Source organism: Taudactylus pleione, unplaced genomic scaffold (assembly GCF_031769625.1).
Source record: "Taudactylus pleione unplaced genomic scaffold, aTauple2 ptg001238l, whole genome shotgun sequence".
Taxonomy (NCBI): Eukaryota; Metazoa; Chordata; class Amphibia; order Anura; family Myobatrachidae; genus Taudactylus; species Taudactylus pleione.
Genome location: NW_028285638.1, coordinates 206226 through 228770, shown reverse-complemented (window position 1 = coordinate 228770; position 22545 = coordinate 206226).

The window sequence follows — 22545 nt, the reverse complement described above, 5'->3', positions numbered from 1 at the left end:
TACAATAAAGAGACACCTGGGATAGATATGGAGGAGCTTTATGTTCCAGTGTAATCTATAAATATAACACATGTACAATAAAGAGACACCTGGGATAGATATGGAGGAGCTTTATGTTCCAGTGTAATCTATAAATATGACACATGTACAATAAAGAGACACCTGGGATAGATATGGAGGAGCTTTATGTTCCAGTGTAATCTATAAATATGACACATGTACAATACAGAGACAGCTGGGATAGATATGGAGGAGCTTTATGTTCCAGTGTAATCTATAAATATAACACATGTACAATAAAGAGACACCTGGGATAGATATGGAGGAGCTTTATGTTCCAGTGTAATCTATAAATATGACACATGTACAATACAGGGACACCTGGGATAGATATGGAGGAGCTTTATGTTTCAGAGTAATCTATAAATATGACACATGAACAATAGAGACACCTGGGACAGATATGGAGGAGCTTTATGTTCCAGTGTAATCTATACATATGACACATGTACAATACAGAGACACCTGGGATAGATATGGAGGAGCTTTATGTTCCAGTGTAATCTATAAATATGTCACATGTACAATAAAGAGACACCTGGGATAGATATGGAGGAGCTTTATGTTCCAGTGTAATCTATAAATATGACACATGTACAATACAGAGACACCTGGGATAGATATGGAGGAGCTTTATGTTCCACTGTAATCTATAAATATGACACATGTACAATAAAGAGACACCTGGGATAGATATGGAGGAGCTTTATATTCCAGTGTCATCTATACATATGACACATGTACAATACAGAGACACCTGGGATAGATATGGAGGAGCTTTATGTTCCAGTGTAATCTATAAATATGACACATGTACAATAAAGAGACACCTGGGATAGATATGGAGGAGCTTTATATTCCAGTGTCATCTATACATATGACACATGTACAATACAGAGACACCTGGGATAGATATGGAGGAGCTTTATGTTTCAGTGTAATCTATAAATATGAGCCATGTACAATAAAGAGACACCTGGGATAGATATGGAGGCGCTTTATGTTTCAGTGTAATCTATAAATATGACACATGTACAATACAGAGACACCTGGGATAGATATGGAGGAGCTTTATGTTCCAGTGTAATCTATAAATATGACACATGTACAATAAAGAGACACCTGGGATAGATATGGAGGAGCATTATGTTCCAGTGTAATCTATAAATATGTCACATGTAAAATAAAGAGACACCTGGGATAGATATGGAGGAGCTTTATGTTCCAGTGTAATCTATAAATATGACACATGTACAATACAGACACCTGGGATAGATATGGAGGCGCTTTATGTTCCTGTGTAATCTATAAATATGTCATATGTACAATAAAAAGACACCTGGGACAGATATGGAGGAGCTTTATGTTCCAGTGTAATCTATAAATATGACACATGTACAATACAGATACCTGGGATAGATATGGAGGAGCTTTATGTTCCAGTGTAATCTATACATGTCACATGTACAATACAGAGACACCTGGGATAGATATGGAGGAGCTTTATGTTCCAGTGTAATCTATAAATATGACACATGTACAATAAAGAGACACCTGGGATAGATATGGAGGAGCTTTATGTTCCAGTGTAATCTATAAATATGACACATGTACAATAAAGAGACACCTGGGATAGATATGGAGGAGCTTTATGTTCCAGTGTAATCTATAAATATGACACATGTACAATAAAGAGACACCTGGGATAGATATGGGGGAGCTTTATGTTCCAGTGTAATCTATAAATATGACACATGTACAATAATGAGACACCTGGGATAGATATGGAGGAGCTTTATGTTCCAGTGTAATCTATTAATATCACATATGTACAATAAAGAGACACCTGGGATATGGAGGAGCTTTATGTTCCAGTGTAATCTATAAATATGTCACATGTACAATACAGAGACACCTGGGAGAGATATGGAGGAGCTTCATGTTCCAGTGTAATCTATAAATATGACACATGTACAATAAAGAGACACCTGGGATAGGTATGGAGGAGCTTTATGTTCCAGTGTAATCTATAAATATCACATATGTACAATAAAGAGACACCTGGGATAGATATAGAGGAGCTTAATGTTCCAGTGTAATCTATAAATATGTCACATGTACAATAAAGAGACACCTGGGATAGATATGGAGGAGCTTTATGTTCCAGTGTAATCTATAAATATGACACATGTACAATACAGACACCTGGGATAGATATGGGGGAGCTTTATGTTCCAGTGTAATCTATAAATATGACATATGTACAATACAGATACCTGGGATAGATATGGAGGAGCTTTATGTTCCAGTGTAATCTATACATGTCACATGTACAATACAGAGACACCTGGGATAGATATGGAGGAGCTTTATGTTCCAGTGTAATCTATAATTATGACATATGTACGATACAGACACCTGGGATAGATATGGAGGAGCTTTATGTTCCAGTGTAATCTATAAATATGACACATGTACAATAAAGAGACACCTGGGATAGATATGGAGGATCTTTATGTTCCAGTGTAATCTATACATGTCACATATACAATAAAGAGACACCTGGGATAGATATGGTGGAGCTTTATGTTCCAGTGTAATCTATAAATATGACACATGTACAATAAAGAGACACCTGGGATAGATATGGAGGAGCTTTATGTTCCAGTGTAATCTATAAATATGACACATGTACAATACAGAGACACCTGGGATAGATAGGGAGGAGCTTTATGTTCCAGTGTAATCTATAAATATAACACATGTACAATAAAGAGACACCTGGGATAGATATGGAGGAGCTTTATGTTCCAGTGTAATCTATAAATATGACACATGTACAATAAAGAGACACCTGGGATAGATATGGAGGAGCTTTATGTTCCAGTGTAATCTATAAATATGACACATGTAGAATAGAGAGACACCTGGGATAGATATGGAGGAGCTTTATGTTCCAGTGTAATCTATAAATATGACACATGTACAATAAAGAGACACCTGGGATAGATATGGAGGAGCTTTATGTTCCAGTGTAATCTATAAATATGACACATGTACAATAAAGAGAAGCCTGGGATAGATATGGAGGAGCTTTATGTTCCAGTGTAATCTATAAATATGACACATGTACAATACAGAGACACCTGGGATAGATATGGAGGAGCTTTATGTTCCAGGTAATCTATAAATATGTCACATGTACAATACAGAGACACCTGGGATAGATATGGAGGAGCTTTATGTACCAGTGTAATCTATAAATATGTCACATGTACAATAAAGAGACACCTGGGATAGATATGGAGGAGCTTTATGTTCCAGTGTAATCTATAAATATCACACATGTACAATAAAGAGACACCTGGGATATGGAGGAGCTTTATGTTCCAGTGTAATCTATAAATATGTCACATGTACAATACAGAGACACCTGGCATAGATATGGAGGAGCTTCATGTTCCAGTGTAATCTATAAATATGACACATGTACAATAAAGAGACACCTGGGATAGGTATGGAGGAGCTTTATGTTCCAGTGTAATCTATAAATATCACATATGTACAATAAAGAGACACCTGGGATAGATATAGAGGAGCTTAATGTTCCAGTGTAATCTATAAATATGTCACATGTACAATAAAGAGACACCTGGGATAGATATGGAGGAGCTTTATGTTCCAGTGTAATCTATAAATATGACACATGTACAATACAGACACCTGGGATAGATATGGGGGAGCTTTATGTTCCAGTGTAATCTATAAATATGACACATGTACAATACAGATACCTGGGATAGATATGGAGGAGCTTTATGTTCCAGTGTAATCTATACATGTCACATGTACAATACAGAGACACCTGGGATAGATATGGAGGAGCTTTATGTTCCAGTGTAATCTATAATTATGACATATGTACAATACAGACACCTGGGATAGATATGGAGGAGCTTAATGTTCCAGTGTAATCTATAAATATGACACATGTACAATAAAGAGACACCTGGGATAGATATGGAGGATCTTTATGTTCCAGTGTAATCTATACATGTCACATATACAATAAAGAGACACCTGGGATAGATATGGTGGAGCTTTATGTTCCAGTGTAATCTATAAATATGACACAAGTAGAATAGAGAGACACCTGGGATAGATATGGATGAGCTTTATGTTCCAGTGTAATCTATAATTATGACACATGTACAATAAAGAGACACCTGGGATAGATATGGAGGAGCTTTATGTTCCAGTGTAATCTATAAATATGACACATGTACAATACAGACACACCTGGGATAGATATGGAGGAGCTTTATGTTCCAGTGTAATCTATAAATATCACATATGTACAATAAAGAGACACCTGGGATAGATATAGAGGAGCTTAATGTTCCAGTGTAATCTATAAATATGTCACATGTACAATAAAGAGACACCTGGGATAGATATGGAGGAGCTTTATGTTCCAGTGTAATCTATAAATATGACACATGTACAATACAGAAACCTGGGATAGATATGGGGGAGCTTTATGTTCCAGTGTAATCTATAAATATGACACATGTACAATACAGATACCTGGGATAGATATGGAGGAGCTTTATGTTCCAGTGTAATCTATACATGTCACATGTACAATACAGAGACACCTGGGATAGATATGGAGGAGCTTTATGTTCCAGTGTAATCTATAATTATGACATATGTACAATACAGACACCTGGGATAGATATGGAGGAGCTTTATGTTCCAGTGTAATCTATAAATATGACACATGTACAATAAAGAGACACCTGGGATAGATATGGAGGATCTTTATGTTCCAGTGTAATCTATACATGTCACATATACAATAAAGAGAAACCTGGGATAGATATGGTGGAGCTTTATGTTCCAGTGTAATCTATAAATATGACACAAGTAGAATAGAGAGACACCTGGGATAGATATGGAGGAGCTTTATGTTCCAGTGTAATCTATAAATATGACACATGTACAATAAAGAGACACCTGGGATAGATATGGAGGAGCTTTATGTTCCAGTGTAATCTATAAATATGACACATGTACAATACAGAGACACCTGGGATAGATAGGGAGGAGCTTTATGTTCCAGTGTAATCTATAAATATAACACATGTACAATAAAGAGACACCTGGGATAGATATGGAGGAGCTTTATGTTCCAGTGTAATCTATAAATATGACACATGTACAATAAAGAGACACCTGGGATAGATATGGAGGAGCTTTATGTTCCAGTGTAATCTATAAATATGACACATGTAGAATAGAGAGACACCTGGGATAGATATGGAGGAGCTTTATGTTCCAGTGTAATCTATAAATATGACACATGTACAATAAAGAGACACCTGGGATAGATATGGAGGAGCTTTATGTTCCAGTGTAATCTATAAATATGACACATGTACAATAAAGAGAAGCCTGGGATAGATATGGAGGAGCTTTATGTTCCAGTGTAATCTATAAATATGACACATGTACAATACAGAGACACCTGGGATAGATATGGAGGAGCTTTATGTTCCAGTGTAATCTATAAATATGTCACATGTACAATACAGAGACACCTGGGATAGATATGGAGGAGCTTTATGTACCAGTGTAATCTATAAATATGTCACATGTACAATACAGAGACACCTGGGATAGATATGGAGGAGCTTTATGTTCCAGTGTAATCTATAAATATCACACATGTACAATAAAGAGACCTGGGATATGGAGGAGCTTTATGTTCCAGTGTAATCTATAAATATGACACATGTACAATAAAGAGACACCTGGGATAGATATGGAGGAGCTTTATGTTCCAGTGTAATCTATAAATATGACACATGTACAATAAATAGACACCTGGGATAGATATAGAGGATCTTTATGTTCCAGTGTAATCTATAAATATGACACATGTACAATAAAGAGACACCTGGGATAGATATGGAGGAGCTTTATGTTCCAGTGTAATCTATAAATATGACACATGTACAATACAGAGACACCTGGGATAGATATGGAGGAGCTTTATGTTCCAGTGTAATCTATAAATATGACACATGTAGAATAGAGAGACACCTGGGATAGATATGGAGGAGCTTTATGTTCCAGTGTAATCTATAAATATGACACATGTACAATAAAGAGACACCTGGGATAGATATGGAGGAGCTTTATGTTCCAGTGTAATCTATAAATATGACACATGTACAATAAAGAGACACCTGGGATAGATATGGAGGAGCTTTATGTTCCAGTGTAATCTATAAATATGTCACATGTACAATAAAGAGACACCTGGGATAGATATGGAGGAGCTTTATGTTCCAGTGTAATCTATAAATATGACACATGTACAATACAGACACCTGGGATAGATATGGGGGAGCTTTATGTTCCAGTGTAATCTATAAATATGACACATGTACAATACAGATACCTGGGATAGATATGGAGGAGCTTTATGTTCCAGTGTAATCTATACATGTCACATGTACAATACAGAGACACCTGGGATAGATATGGAGGAGCTTTATGTTCCAGTGTAATCTATAATTATGACATATGTACAATACAGACACCTGGGATAGATATGGAGGAGCTTTATGTTCCAGTGTAATCTATAAATATGACACATGTACAATAAAGAGACACCTGGGATAGATATGGAGGATCTTTATGTTCCAGTGTAATCTATACATGTCACATATACAATAAAGAGACACCTGGGATAGATATGGTGGAGCTTTATGTTCCAGTGTAATCTATAAATATGACACAAGTAGAATAGAGAGACACCTGGGATAGATATGGATGAGCTTTATGTTCCAGTGTAATCTATAAATATGACACATGTACAATAAAGAGACACCTGGGATAGATATGGAGGAGCTTTATGTTCCAGTGTAATCTATAAATATGACACATGTACAATACAGACACACCTGGGATAGATATGGAGGAGCTTTATGTTCCAGTGTAATCTATAAATATCACATATGTACAATAAAGAGACACCTGGGATAGATATAGAGGAGCTTAATGTTCCAGTGTAACCTATAAATATGTCACATGTACAATAAAGAGACACCTGGGATAGATATGGAGGAGCTTTATGTTCCAGTGTAATCTATAAATATGACACATGTACAATACAGAAACCTGGGATAGATATGGGGGAGCTTTATGTTCCAGTGTAATCTATAAATATGACACATGTACAATACAGATACCTGGGATAGATATGGAGGAGCTTTATGTTCCAGTGTAATCTATACATGTCACATGTACAATACAGAGACACCTGGGATAGATATGGAGGAGCTTTATGTTCCAGTGTAATCTATAATTATGACATATGTACAATACAGACACCTGGGATAGATATGGAGGAGCTTTATGTTCCAGTGTAATCTATAAATATGACACATGTACAATAAAGAGACACCTGGGATAGATATGGAGGATCTTTATGTTCCAGTGTAATCTATACATGTCACATATACAATAAAGAGAAACCTGGGATAGATATGGTGGAGCTTTATGTTCCAGTGTAATCTATAAATATGACACAAGTAGAATAGAGAGACACCTGGGATAGATATGGAGGAGCTTTATGTTCCAGTGTAATCTATAAATATGACACATGTACAATAAAGAGACACCTGGGATAGATATGGAGGAGCTTTATGTTCCAGTTTAATCTATAAATATGACACATGTACAATACAGAGACACCTGGGATAGATAGTGAGGAGCTTTATGTTCCAGTGTAATCTATAAATATAACACATGTACAATAAAGAGACACCTGGGATAGATATGGAGGAGCTTTATGTTCCAGTGTAATCTATAAATATGACACATGTAGAATAGAGAGACACCTGGGATAGATATGGAGGAGCTTTATGTTCCAGTGTAATCTATAAATATGACACATGTACAATAAAGAGACACCTGGGATAGATATGGAGGAGCTTTATGTTCCAGTGTAATCTATAAATATGACACATGTACAATAAAGAGAAGCCTGGGATAGATATGGAGGAGCTTTATGTTCCAGTGTAATCTATAAATATGACACATGTACAATACAGAGACACCTGGGATAGATATGGAGGAGCTTTATGTTCCAGTGTAATCTATAAATATGTCACATGTACAATACAGAGACACCTGGGATAGATATGGAGGAGCTTTATGTACCAGTGTAATCTATAAATATGTCACATGTACAATACAGAGACACCTGGGATAGATATGGAGGAGCTTTATGTTCCAGTGTAATCTATAAATATCACACATGTACAATAAAGAGACACCTGGGATATGGAGGAGCTTTATGTTCCAGTGTAATCTATAAATATGACACATGTACAATAAAGAGACACCTGGGATAGATATGGAGGAGCTTTATGTTCCAGTGTAATCTATAAATATGACACATGTACAATAAATAGACACCTGGGATAGATATAGAGGATCTTTATGTTCCAGTGTAATCTATAAATATGACACATGTACAATAAAGAGACACCTGGGATAGATATGGAGGAGCTTTATGTTCCAGTGTAATCTATAAATATGACACATGTAGAATAGAGAGACACCTGGGATAGATATGGAGGAGCTTTATGTTCCAGTGTAATCTATAAATATGACACATGTAGAATAGAGAGACACCTGGGATAGATATGGAGGAGCTTTATGTTCCAGTGTAATCTATAAATATGACACATGTACAATAAAGAGACACCTGGGATAGATATGGAGGAGCTTTATGTTCCAGTGTAATCTATAAATATGACACATGTACAATAAAGAGACACCTGGGATAGATATGGAGGAGCTTTATGTTCCAGTGTAATCTATAAATATGACACATGTACAATACAGAGACACCTGGGATAGATATGGAGGAGCTTTATGTTCCAGTGTAATCTATAAATATGACACATGTAGAATAGAGAGACACCTGGGATAGATATGGAGGAGCTTTATGTTCCAATGTAATCTATAAATATGACACATGTACAATAAAGAGACACCTGGGATAGATATGGAGGAGCTTTATGTTCCAGTGTAATCTATAAATATGACACATGTACAATAAAGAGACACCTGGGATAGATATGGAGGAGCTTTATGTTCTAGTGTAATCTATAAATATGACACATGTACAATACAGAGACACCTGGGATAGATATGGAGGAGCTTTATGTTCCAGTGTAATCTATAAATATGACACATGTACAATAAAGAGACACCTGGGATAGATATGGAGGAGCTTTATGTTCCAGTGTAATCTATAAATATGACACATGTACAATACAGAGACACCTGGGATAGATATGGAGGAGCTTTATGTTCCAGTGTAATCTATAAATATGACACATGTAGAATAAAGAGACACCTGGGATAGATATGGAGGAGCTTTATGTTCCAGTGTAATCTATAAATATGACACATGTACAATAAAGAGACACCTGGGATAGATATGGTGGAGCTTTATGATCCAGTGTAATCTATAAATATGACACATGTACAATAAAGAGACACCTGGGATAGATATGGAGGAGCTTTATGTTCCAGTGTAATCTATAAATATAACACATGTACAATAAAGAGACACCTGGGATAGATATGGAGGAGCTTTATGTTCCAGTGTAATCTATAAATATGACACATGTACAATAAAGAGACACCTGGGATAGATATAGAGGAGCTTTATGTTCCAGTGTAATCTATAAATATGACACATGTACAATACAGAGACACCTGGGATAGATATGGAGGAGCTTTATGTTCCAGTGTAATCTATAAATATAACACATGTACAATAAAGAGACACCTGGGATAGATATGGAGGAGCTTTATGTTCCAGTGTAATCTATAAATATGACACATGTACAATACAGAGACACCTGGGATAGATATGGAGGAGCTTTATGTTTCAGAGTAATCTATAAATATGACACATGAACAATAGAGACACCTGGGACAGATATGGAGGAGCTTTATGTTCCAGTGTAATCTATACATATGACACATGTACAATACAGAGACACCTGGGATAGATATGGAGGAGCTTTATGTTCCAGTGTAATTTATAAATATGACACATGTACAATAAAGAGACACCTGGAATAGATATGGAGGAGCATTATGTTCCAGTGTAATCTATAAATATGACACATGTACAATAAAGAGACACCTGGGATAGATATGCAGGAGCTTTATGTTCCAGTGTAATCTATAAATATGACACATGTACAATAAAGAGACACCTGGGATAGATATAGAGGATCTTTATGTTCCAGTGTAATCTATAAATATGACACATGTACAATAAAGAGACACCTGGGATAGATATGGAGGAGCTTTATGTTCCAGTGTAATCTATAAATATGACACATGTACAATACAGAGACACCTGGGATAGATATGGAGGAGCTTTATGTTCCAGTGTAATCTATAAATATGACACATGTAGAATAGAGAGACACCTGGGATAGATATGGAGGAGCTTTATGTTCCAGTGTAATCTATAAATATGACACATGTACAATAAAGAGACACCTGGGATAGATATGGAGGAGCTTTATGTTCCAGTGTAATCTATAAATATGACACATGTACAATAAAGAGACACCTGGGATAGATATGGAGGAGCTTTATGTTCCAGTGTAATCTATAAATATGACACATGTACAATACAGAGACACCTGGGATAGATATGGAGGAGCTTTATGTTCCAGTGTAATCTATAAATATGACACATGTAGAATAGAGAGACACCTGGGATAGATATGGAGGAGCTTTATGTTCCAGTGTAATCTATAAATATGACACATGTACAATAAAGTGACACCTGGGATAGATATGGAGGAGCTTTATGTTCCAGTGTAATCTATAAATATGACACATGTACAATAAAGAGACACCTGGGATAGATATGGAGGAGCTTTATGTTCTAGTGTAATCTATAAATATGACACATGTACAATACAGAGACACCTGGGATAGATATGGAGGAGCTTTATGTTCCAGTGTAATCTATAAATATGACACATGTACAATAAAGAGACACCTGGGATAGATATGGAGGAGCTTTATGTTCCAGTGTAATCTATAAATATGACACATGTACAATACAGAGACACCTGGGATAGATATGGAGGAGCTTTATGTTCCAGTGTAATCTATAAATATGACACATGTAGAATAGAGAGACACCTGGGATAGATATGGAGGAGCTTTATGTTCCAGTGTAATCTATAAATATGACACATGTACAATAAAGAGACACCTGGGATAGATATGGTGGAGCTTTATGATCCAGTGTAATCTATAAATATGACACATGTACAATAAAGAGACACCTGGGATAGATATGGAGCTTTATGTTCCAGTGTAATCTATAAATATAACACATGTACAATAAAGAGACACCTGGGATAGATATGGAGGAGCTTTATGTTCCAGTGTAATCTATAAATATGACACATGTACAATACAGAGACACCTGGGATAGATATGGAGGAGCTTTATGTTCCAGTGTAATCTATAAATATAACACATGTACAATAAAGAGACACCTGGGATAGATATGGAGGAGCTTTATGTTCCAGTGTAATCTATAAATATGACACATGTACAATACAGAGACACCTGGGATAGATATGGAGGAGCTTTATGTTTCAGAGTAATCTATAAATATGACACATGAACAATAGAGACACCTGGGACAGATATGGAGGAGCTTTATGTTCCAGTGTAATCTATACATATGACACATGTACAATACAGAGACACCTGGGATAGATATGGAGGAGCTTTATGTTCCAGTGTAATCTATAAATATGACACATGTACAATAAAGAGACACCTGGAATAGATATGGAGGAGCATTATGTTCCAGTGTAATCTATAAATATGACACATGTACAATAAAGAGACACCTGGGATAGATATGGAGGAGCTTTATGTTCCAGTGTAATCTATAAATATGACACATGTACAATAAAGAGACACCTAGGATAGATATGGAGGAGCTTTATGTTCCAGTGTAATCTATAAATATGTCACATGTACAATAAACAGACACCTGGGATAGATATGGAGGAGCTTTATGTTCCAGTGTAATCTATAAATATGACACATGTACAATAAAGAGAAGCCTGGGATAGATATGGAGGAGCTTTATGTTCCAGTGTAATCTATAAATATGTCACATGTACAATACAGAGACACCTGGGATAGATATGGAGGAGCTTTATGTTCCAGTGTAATCTATAAATATGACACATGTACAATAAAGAGACACCTAGGATAGATATGGAGGAGCTTTATGTTCCAGTGTAATCTGTAAATATGTCACATGTACAATAAACAGACACCTGGGATAGATATGGAGGAGCTTTATGTTCCAGTGTAATCTGTAAATATGACACATGTACAATACAGAGACACCTGGGATAGATATGGAGGAGCTTTATGTTCCAGTGTAATCTATAAATATGACACATGTACAATAAAGAGAAGCCTGGGATAGATATGGAGGAGCTTTATGTTCCAGTGTAATCTATAAATATGTCACATGTACAATACAGAGACACCTGGGATAGATATGGAGGAGCTTTATGTTCCAGTGTAATCTATAAATATCACACATGTACAATAAAGAGACACCTGGGATATGGAGGAGCTTTATGTTCCAGTGTAATCTATAAATATGTCACATGTACAATACAGAGACACCTGGGATAGATATAGTGGAGCTTTATGTTCCAGTGTAATTTATAAATATGACACATGTACAATAAAGAGACACCTGGGATGGATATGGAGGAGCTTTATGTTCCAGTGTAATCTATAAATATGACACATATACAATAAAGAGACACCTGGGATAGATATAGAGGAGCTTTATGTTCCAGTGTAATCTATAAACATGACACATGTACAATACAGAGACACCTGGGATAGATATGGAGGAGCTTTATGTTCCAGTGTAATCTATAAATATGACACATGTACAATAAAGAGACACCTGGGATAGATATGGAGGAGCTTTATGTTCCAGTGTAATCTATAAATATGACACATGTACAATAAAGAGACACATAGGATAGATATGGAGGAGCTTTATGTTCCAGTGTAATCTATAAATATGACACATGTACAATAAAGAGACACCTGGAATAGATATGGAGGAGCTTTATGTTCCAGTGTAATCTATAAATATGACACATGTACAATAAAGAGACATCTGGGATAGATATGGAGGAGCTTTATGTTCCAGTGTAATCTATAAATATGTGATATGTACAATAGACACCTGGGATAGATATGGAGGAGCTTTATGTTCCAGTGTAATCTGTAAATATGTCACATGTACAATAAACAGACACCTGGGATAGAAATGGAGGAGCTTTATGTTCCAGTGTAATCTATAAATATGACACATGTACAATAAAGAGAAGCCTGGGATAGATATGGACGAGCTTTATGTTCCAGTGTAATCTATAAATATGTCACATGTACAATACAGAGACACCTGGGATATATATGGAGGAGCTTTATGTACCAGTGTAATCTATAAATATGTCACATGTACAATACAGAGACACCTGGGATAGATATGGAGGAGCTTTATGTTCCAGTGTAATCTATAAATATCACACATGTACAATAAAGAGACACCTGGGATATGGAGGAGCTTTATGTTCCAGTGTAATCTATAAATATGTCACATGTACAATACAGAGACACCTGGGATAGATATGGAGGAGCTTCATGTTCCAGTGTAATCTATAAAAATGACACATGTACAATAAAGAGACACCTGGGATAGGTATGGAGGAGCTTTATGTTCCAGTGTAATCTATAAATATCACATATGTACAATATAGAGACACCTGGGATAGATATAGAGGAGCTTTATGTTCCAGTGTAATCTATAAATATGTCACATGTACAATAAAGAGACACCTGGGATAGATATGGAGGAGCTTTATGTTCCAGTGTAATCTATAAATATGACACATGTACAATACAGACACCTGGGATAGATATGGAGGAGCTTTATGTTCCAGTGTAATCTATAAATATGTCATATGTACAATAAAGAGACACCTGGGACAGATATGGAGGAGCTTTATGTTCCAGTGTAATCTATAAATATGACACATGTACAATACAGATACCTGGGATAGATATGGAGGAGCTTTATGTTCCAGTGTAATCTATACATGTCACATGTACAATACAGAGACACCTGGGATAGATATGGAGGAGCTTTATGTTCCAGTGTAATCTATAAATATGACATATGTACAATACAGACACCTGGGATAGATATGGAGGAGCTTTATGTTCCAGTGTAATCTATAAACATGACACATGTACAATAAAGAGACACCTGGGATAGATATGGAGGATCTTTATGTTCCAGTGTAATCTATACATGTCACATATACAATAAAGAGATACCTGGGATAGATATGGTGGAGCTTTATGTTCCAGTGTAATCTATAAATATGACACAAGTAGATTAGAGAGACACCTGGGATAGATATGGAGGAGCTTTATGTTCCAGTGTAATCTATAAATATGACACATGTACAATAAACAGACACCTGGGATAGATATGGAGGAGCTTTATGTTCCAGTGTAATCTATAAATATGACACATGTACAATAAAGAGACACCTAGGATAGATATGGAGGAGCTTTATGTTCCAGTGTAATCTATAAATATGTCACATGTACAATAAACAGACACCTGGGATAGATATGGAGGAGCTTTATGTTCCAGTGTAATCTATAAATATGACACATGTACAATAAAGAGAAGCCTGGGATAGATATGGAGGAGCTTTATGTTCCAGTGTAATCTATAAATATGTCACATGTACAATACAGAGACACCTGGGATAGATATGGAGGAGCTTTATGTTCCAGTGTAATCTATAAATATGACACATGTACAATAAAGAGACACCTAGGATAGATATGGAGGAGCTTTATGTTCCAGTGTAATCTGTAAATATGTCACATGTACAATAAACAGACACCTGGGATAGATATGGAGGAGCTTTATGTTCCAGTGTAATCTGTAAATATGACACATGTACAATACAGTGACACCTGGGATAGATATGGAGGAGCTTTATGTTCCAGTGTAATCTATAAATATGACACATGTAGAATAGAGAGACACCTGGGATAGATATGGAGGAGCTTTATGTTCCAGTGTAATCTATAAATATGACACATGTACAATAAAGAGACACCTGGGATAGATATGGTGGAGCTTTATGATCCAGTGTAATCTATAAATATGACACATGTACAATAAAGAGACACCTGGGATAGATATGGAGGAGCTTTATGTTCCAGTGTAATCTATAAATATAACACATGTACAATAAAGAGACACCTGGGATAGATATGGAGGAGCTTTATGTTCCAGTGTAATCTATAAATATGACACATGTACAATAAAGAGACACCTGGGATAGATATGGAGGAGCTTTATGTTCCAGTGTAATCTATAAATATGACACATGTACAATACAGAGACACCTGGGATAGATATGGAGGAGCTTTATGTTCCAGTGTAATCTATAAATATAACACATGTACAATAAAGAGACACCTGGGATAGATATGGAGGAGCTTTATGTTCCAGTGTAATCTATAAATATGACACATGTACAATACAGGGACACCTGGGATAGATATGGAGGAGCTTTATGTTTCAGAGTAATCTATAAATATGACACATGAACAATAGAGACACCTGGGACAGATATGGAGGAACTTTATGTTCCAGTGTAATCTATACATATGACACATGTACAATACAGAGACACCTGGGATAGATATGGAGGAGCTTTATGTTCCAGTGTAATCTATAAATATGACACATGTACAATAAAGAGACACCTGGGATAGATATGGAGGAGCATTATGTTCCAGTGTAATCTATAAATATGACACATGTACAATAAAGAGACACCTGGGATAGATATGGAGGAGCTTTATGTTCCAGTGTAATCTATAAATATGACACATGTACAATAAAGAGACACCTAGGATAGATATGGAGGAGCTTTATGTTCCAGTGTAATCTATAAATATGTCACATGTACAATAAACAGACACCTGGGATAGATATGGAGGAGCTTTATGTTCCAGTGTAATCTATAAATATCACACATGTACAATAAAGAGACACCTGGGATATGGAGCAGCTTTATGTTCCAGTGTAATCTATAAATATGTCACATGTACAATACAGAGACACCTGGGATAGATATGGAGGAGCTTCATGTTCCAGTGTAATCTATAAAAATGACACATGTACAATAAAGAGACACCTGGGATAGGTATGGAGGAGCTTTATGTTCCAGTGTAATCTATAAATATCACATATGTACAATATAGAGACACCTGGGATAGATATAGAGGAGCTTTATGTTCCAGTGTAATCTATAAATATGTCACATGTACAATAAAGAGACACCTGGGATAGATATGGAGGAGCTTTATGTTCCAGTGTAATCTATAAATATGACACATGTACAATACAGACACCTGGGATAGATATGGAGGAGCTTTATGTTCCAGTGTAATCTATAAATATGTCATATGTACAATAAAGAGACACCTGGGACAGATATGGAGGAGCTTTATGTTCCAGTGTAATCTATAAATATGACACATGTACAATACAGATACCTGGGATAGATATGGAGGAGCTTTATGTTCCAGTGTAATCTATACATGTCACATGTACAATACAGAGACACCTGGGATAGATATGGAGGAACTTTATGTTCCAGTGTAATCTATAAATATGACATATGTACAATACAGACACCTGGGATAGATATCGAGGAGCTTTATGTTCCAGTGTAATCTATAAACATGACACATGTAGAATAAAGAGACACCTGGGATAGATATGGAGGATCTTTATGTTCCAGTGTAATCTATACATGTCACATATACAATAAAGAGACACCTGGGATAGATATGGTGGAGCTTTATGTTCCAGTGTAATCTATAAATATGACACAAGTAGATTAGAGAGACACCTGGGATAGATATGGAGGAGCTTTATGTTCCAGTGTAATCTTAAAATATGACACATGTACAATAAACAGACACCTGGGATAGATATGGAGGAGCTTTATGTTCCAGTGTAATCTATAAATATGACACATGTACAATAAAGAGACACCTAGGATAAATATGGAGGAGCTTTATGTTCCAGTGTAATCTATAAATATGTCACATGTACAATAAACAGACACCTGGGATAGATATGGAGGAGCTTTATGTTCCAGTGTAATCTATAAATATGACACATGTACAATAAAGAGAAGCCTGGGATAGATATGGAGGAGCATTATGTTCCAGTGTAATCTATAAATATGTCACATGTACAATACAGAGACACCTGGGATAGATATGGAGGAGCTTTATGTTCCAGTGTAATCTATAAATATGACACATGTACAATAAAGAGACACCTAGGATAGATATGGAGGAGCTTTATGTTCCAGTGTAATCTGTAAATATGTCACATGTACAATAAACAGACACCTGGGATAGATATGGAGGAGCTTTATGTTCCAGTGTAATCTGTAAATATGACACATGTACAATACAGTGACACCTGGGATAGATATGGAGGAGCTTTATGTTCCAGTGTAATCTATAAATATGACACATGTAGAATAGAGAGACACCTGGGATAGATATGGAGGAGCTTTATGTTCCAGTGTAATCTATAAATATGACACATGTACAATAAAGAGACACCTGGGATAGATATGGTGGAGCTTTATGATCCAGTGTAATCTATAAATATGACACATGTACAATAAAGAGACACCTGGGATAGATATGGAGGAGCTTTATGTTCCAGTGTAATCTATAAATATAACACATGTACAATAAAGAGACACCTGGGATAGATATGGAGGAGCTTTATGTTCCAGTGTAATCTATAAATATGACACATGTACAATAAAGAGACACCTGGGATAGATATGGAGGAGCTTTATGTTCCAGTGTAATCTATAAATATGACACATGTACAATACAGAGACACCTGGGATAGATATGGAGGAGCTTTATGTTCCAGTGTAATCTATAAATATAACACATGTACAATAAAGAGACACCTGGGATAGATATGGAGGAGCTTTATGTTCCAGTGTAATCTATAAATATGACACATGTACAATACAGGGACACCTGGGATAGATATGGAGGAGCTTTATGTTTCAGAGTAATCTATAAATATGACACATGAACAATAGAGACACCTGGGACAGATATGGAGGAGCTTTATGTTCCAGTGTAATCTATACATATGACACATGTACAATACAGAGACACCTGGGATAGATATGGAGGAGCTTTATGTTCCAGTGTAATCTATAAATATGACACATGTACAATAAAGAGACACCTGGGATAGATATGGAGGAGCATTATGTTCCAGTGTAATCTATAAATATGACACATGTACAATAAAGAGACACCTGGGATAGATATGGAGGAGCTTTATGTTCCAGTGTAATCTATAAATATGACACATGTACAATAAAGAGACACCTAGGATAGATATGGAGGAGCTTTATGTTCCAGTGTAATCTATAAATATGTCACATGTACAATAAACAGACACCTGGGATAGATATGGAGGAGCTTTATGTTCCAGTGTAATCTATAAATATGACACATGTACAATAAAGAGAAGCCTGGGATAGATATGGAGGAGCTTTATGTTCCAGTGTAATCTATAAATATGTCACATGTACAATACAGAGACACCTGGGATAGATATGGAGGAGCTTTATGTTCCAGTGTAATCTATAAATATGACACATGTACAATAAAGAGACACCTAGGATAGATATGGAGGAGCTTTATGTTCCAGTGTAATCTGTAAATATGTCACATGTACAATAAACAGACACCTGGGATAGATATGGAGGAGCTTTATGTTCCAGTGTAATCTGTAAATATGACACATGTACAATACAGAGACACCTGGGTTAGATATGGAGGAGCTTTATGTTCCAGTGTAATCTATAAATATGACACATGTACAATAAAGAGAAGCCTGGGATAGATATGGAGGAGCTTTATGTTCCAGTATAATCTATAAATATGTCACATGTACAATACAGAGACACCTGGGATAGATATGGAGGAGCTTTATGTTCCAGTGTAATCTATAAATATCACACATGTACAATAAAGAGACACCTGGGATATGGAGGAGCTTTATGTTCCAGTGTAATCTATAAATATGTCACATGTACAATACAGAGACACCTGGGATAGATAGAGGAGCTTTATGTTCCAGTGTAATTTATAAATATGACACATGTACAATAAAGAGACACCTGGGATGGATATGGAGGAGCTTTATGTTCCAGTGTAATCTATAAATATGACACATATACAATAAAGAGACACCTGGGATAGATATAGAGGAGCTTTATGTTCCAGTGTAATCTATAAACATGACACATGTACAATACAGAGACACCTGGGATAGATATGGAGGAGCTTTATGTTCCAGTGTAATCTATAAATATGACACATGTACAATAAAGAGACACCTGGGATAGATATGGAGGAGCTTTATGTTCCAGTGTAATCTATAAATATGACACATGTACAATAAAGAGACACCTGGGATAGATATGGAGGAGCTTTATGTTCCAGTGTAATCAATAAATATGACACATGTACAATAAAGAGACACCTGGGATAGATATGGAGGAGCTTTATGTTCCAGTGTAATCTATAAATATGACACATGTACAATAAAGAGACATCTGGGATAGATATGGAGGAGCTTTATGTTCCAGTGTAATCTATAAATATGTGATATGTACAATAGACACCTGGGATAGATATGGAGGAGCTTTATGTTCCAGTGTAATCTGTAAATATGTCACATGTACAATAAACAGACACCTGGGATAGATATGGAGGAGCTTTATGTTCCAGTGTAATCTATAAATATGACACATGTACAATAAAGAGAAGCCTGGGATAGATATGGACGAGCTTTATGTTCCAGTGTAATCTATAAATATGTCACATGTACAATACAGAGACACCTGGGATATATATGGAGGAGCTTTATGTACCAGTGTAATCTATAAATATGTCACATGTACAATACAGAGACACCTGGGATAGATATGGAGGAGCTTTATGTTCCAGTGTAATCTATAAATATCACACATGTACAATAAAGAGACACCTGGGATATGGAGGAGCTTTATGTTCCAGTGTAATCTATAAATATGTCACATGTACAATACAGAGACACCTGGGATAGATATGGAGGAGCTTCATGTTCCAGTGTAATCTATAAAAATGACACATGTACAATAAAGAGACACCTGGGATAGGTATGGAGGAGCTTTATGTTCCAGTGTAATCTATAAATATCACATATGTACAATATAGAGACACCTGGGATAGATATAGAGGAGCTTTATGTTCCAGTGTAATCTATAAATATGTCACATGTACAATAAAGAGACACCTGGGATAGATATGGAGGAGCTTTATGTTCCAGTGTAATCTATAAATATGACACATGTACAATACAGACACCTGGGATAGATATGGAGGAGCTTTATGTTCCAGTGTAATCTATAAATATGTCATATGTACAATAAAGAGACACCTGGGACAGATATGGAGGAGCTTTATGTTCGAGTGTAATCTATAAATATGACACATGTACAATACAGATACCTGGGATAGATATGGAGGAGCTTTATGTTCCAGTGTAATCTAATACATGTCACATGTACAATACAGAGACACCTGGGATAGATATGGAGGAGCTTTATGTTCCAGTGTAATCTATAAATATGACATATGTACAATACAGACACCTGGTATAGATATGGAGGAGCTTTATGTTCCAGTGTAATCTATAAATATGACACATGTACAATAAAGAGATACCTGGGATAGATATGGAGGATCTTTATGTTCCAGTGTAATCTATACATGTCACATATACAATAAAGAGACACCTGGGATAGATATGGTGGAGCTTTATGTTCCAGTGTAATCTATAAATATGACACAAGTAGATTAGAGAGACACCTGGGATAGATATGGAGGAGCTTTATGTTCCAGTGTAATCTATAAATATGACACATGTACAATAAACAGACACCTGGGATAGATATGGAGGAGCTTTATGTTCCAGTGTAATCTATAAATATGACACATGTACAATAAAGAGACACCTAGGATAGATATGGAGGAGCTTTATGTTCCAGTGTAATCTATAAATATGTCACATGTACAATAAACAGACACCTGGGATAGATATGGAGGAGCTTTATGTTCCAGTGTAATCTATAAATATGACACATGTACAATAAAGAGAAGCCTGGGATAGATATGGAGGAGCATTATGTTCCAGTGTAATCTATAAATATGTCACATGTACAATACAGAGACACCTGGGATAGATATGGAGGAGCTTTATGTTCCAGTGTAATCTATAAATATGACACATGTACAATAAAGAGACACCTAGGAAAGATATGGAGGAGCTTTATGTTCCAGTGTAATCTGTAAATATGTCACATGTTCAATAAACAGACACCTGGGATAGATATGGAGGAGCTTTATGTTCCAGTGTAATCTGTAAATATGACACATGTACAATACAGTGACACCTGGGATAGATATGGAGGAGCTTTATGTTCCAGTGTAATCTATAAATATGACACATGTAGAATAGAGAGACACCTGGGATAGATATGGAGGAGCTTTATGTTCCAGTGTAATCTATAAATATGACACATGTACAATAAAGAGACACCTGGGATAGATATGGTGGAGCTTTATGATCCAGTGTAATCTATAAATATGACACATGTACAATAAAGAGACACCTGGGATAGATATGGAGGAGCTTTATGTTCCAGTGTAATCTATAAATATAACACATGTACAATAAAGAGACACCTGGGATAGATATGGAGGAGCTTTATGTTCCAGTGTAATCTATAAATATGACACATGTACAATAAAGAGACACCTGGGATAGATATGGAGGAGCTTTATGTTCCAGTGTAATCTATAAATATGACACATGTACAATACAGAGACACCTGGGATAGATATGGAGGAGCTTTATGTTCCAGTGTAATCTATAAATATAACACATGTACAATAAAGAGACACCTGGGATAGATATGGAGGAGCTTTATGTTCCAGTGTAATCTATAAATATGACACATGTACAATACAGGGACACCTGGGATAGATATGGAGGAGCTTTATGTTTCAGAGTAATCTATAAATATGACACATGAACAATAGAGACACCTGGGACAGATATGGAGGAGCTTTATGTTCCAGTGTAATCTATACATA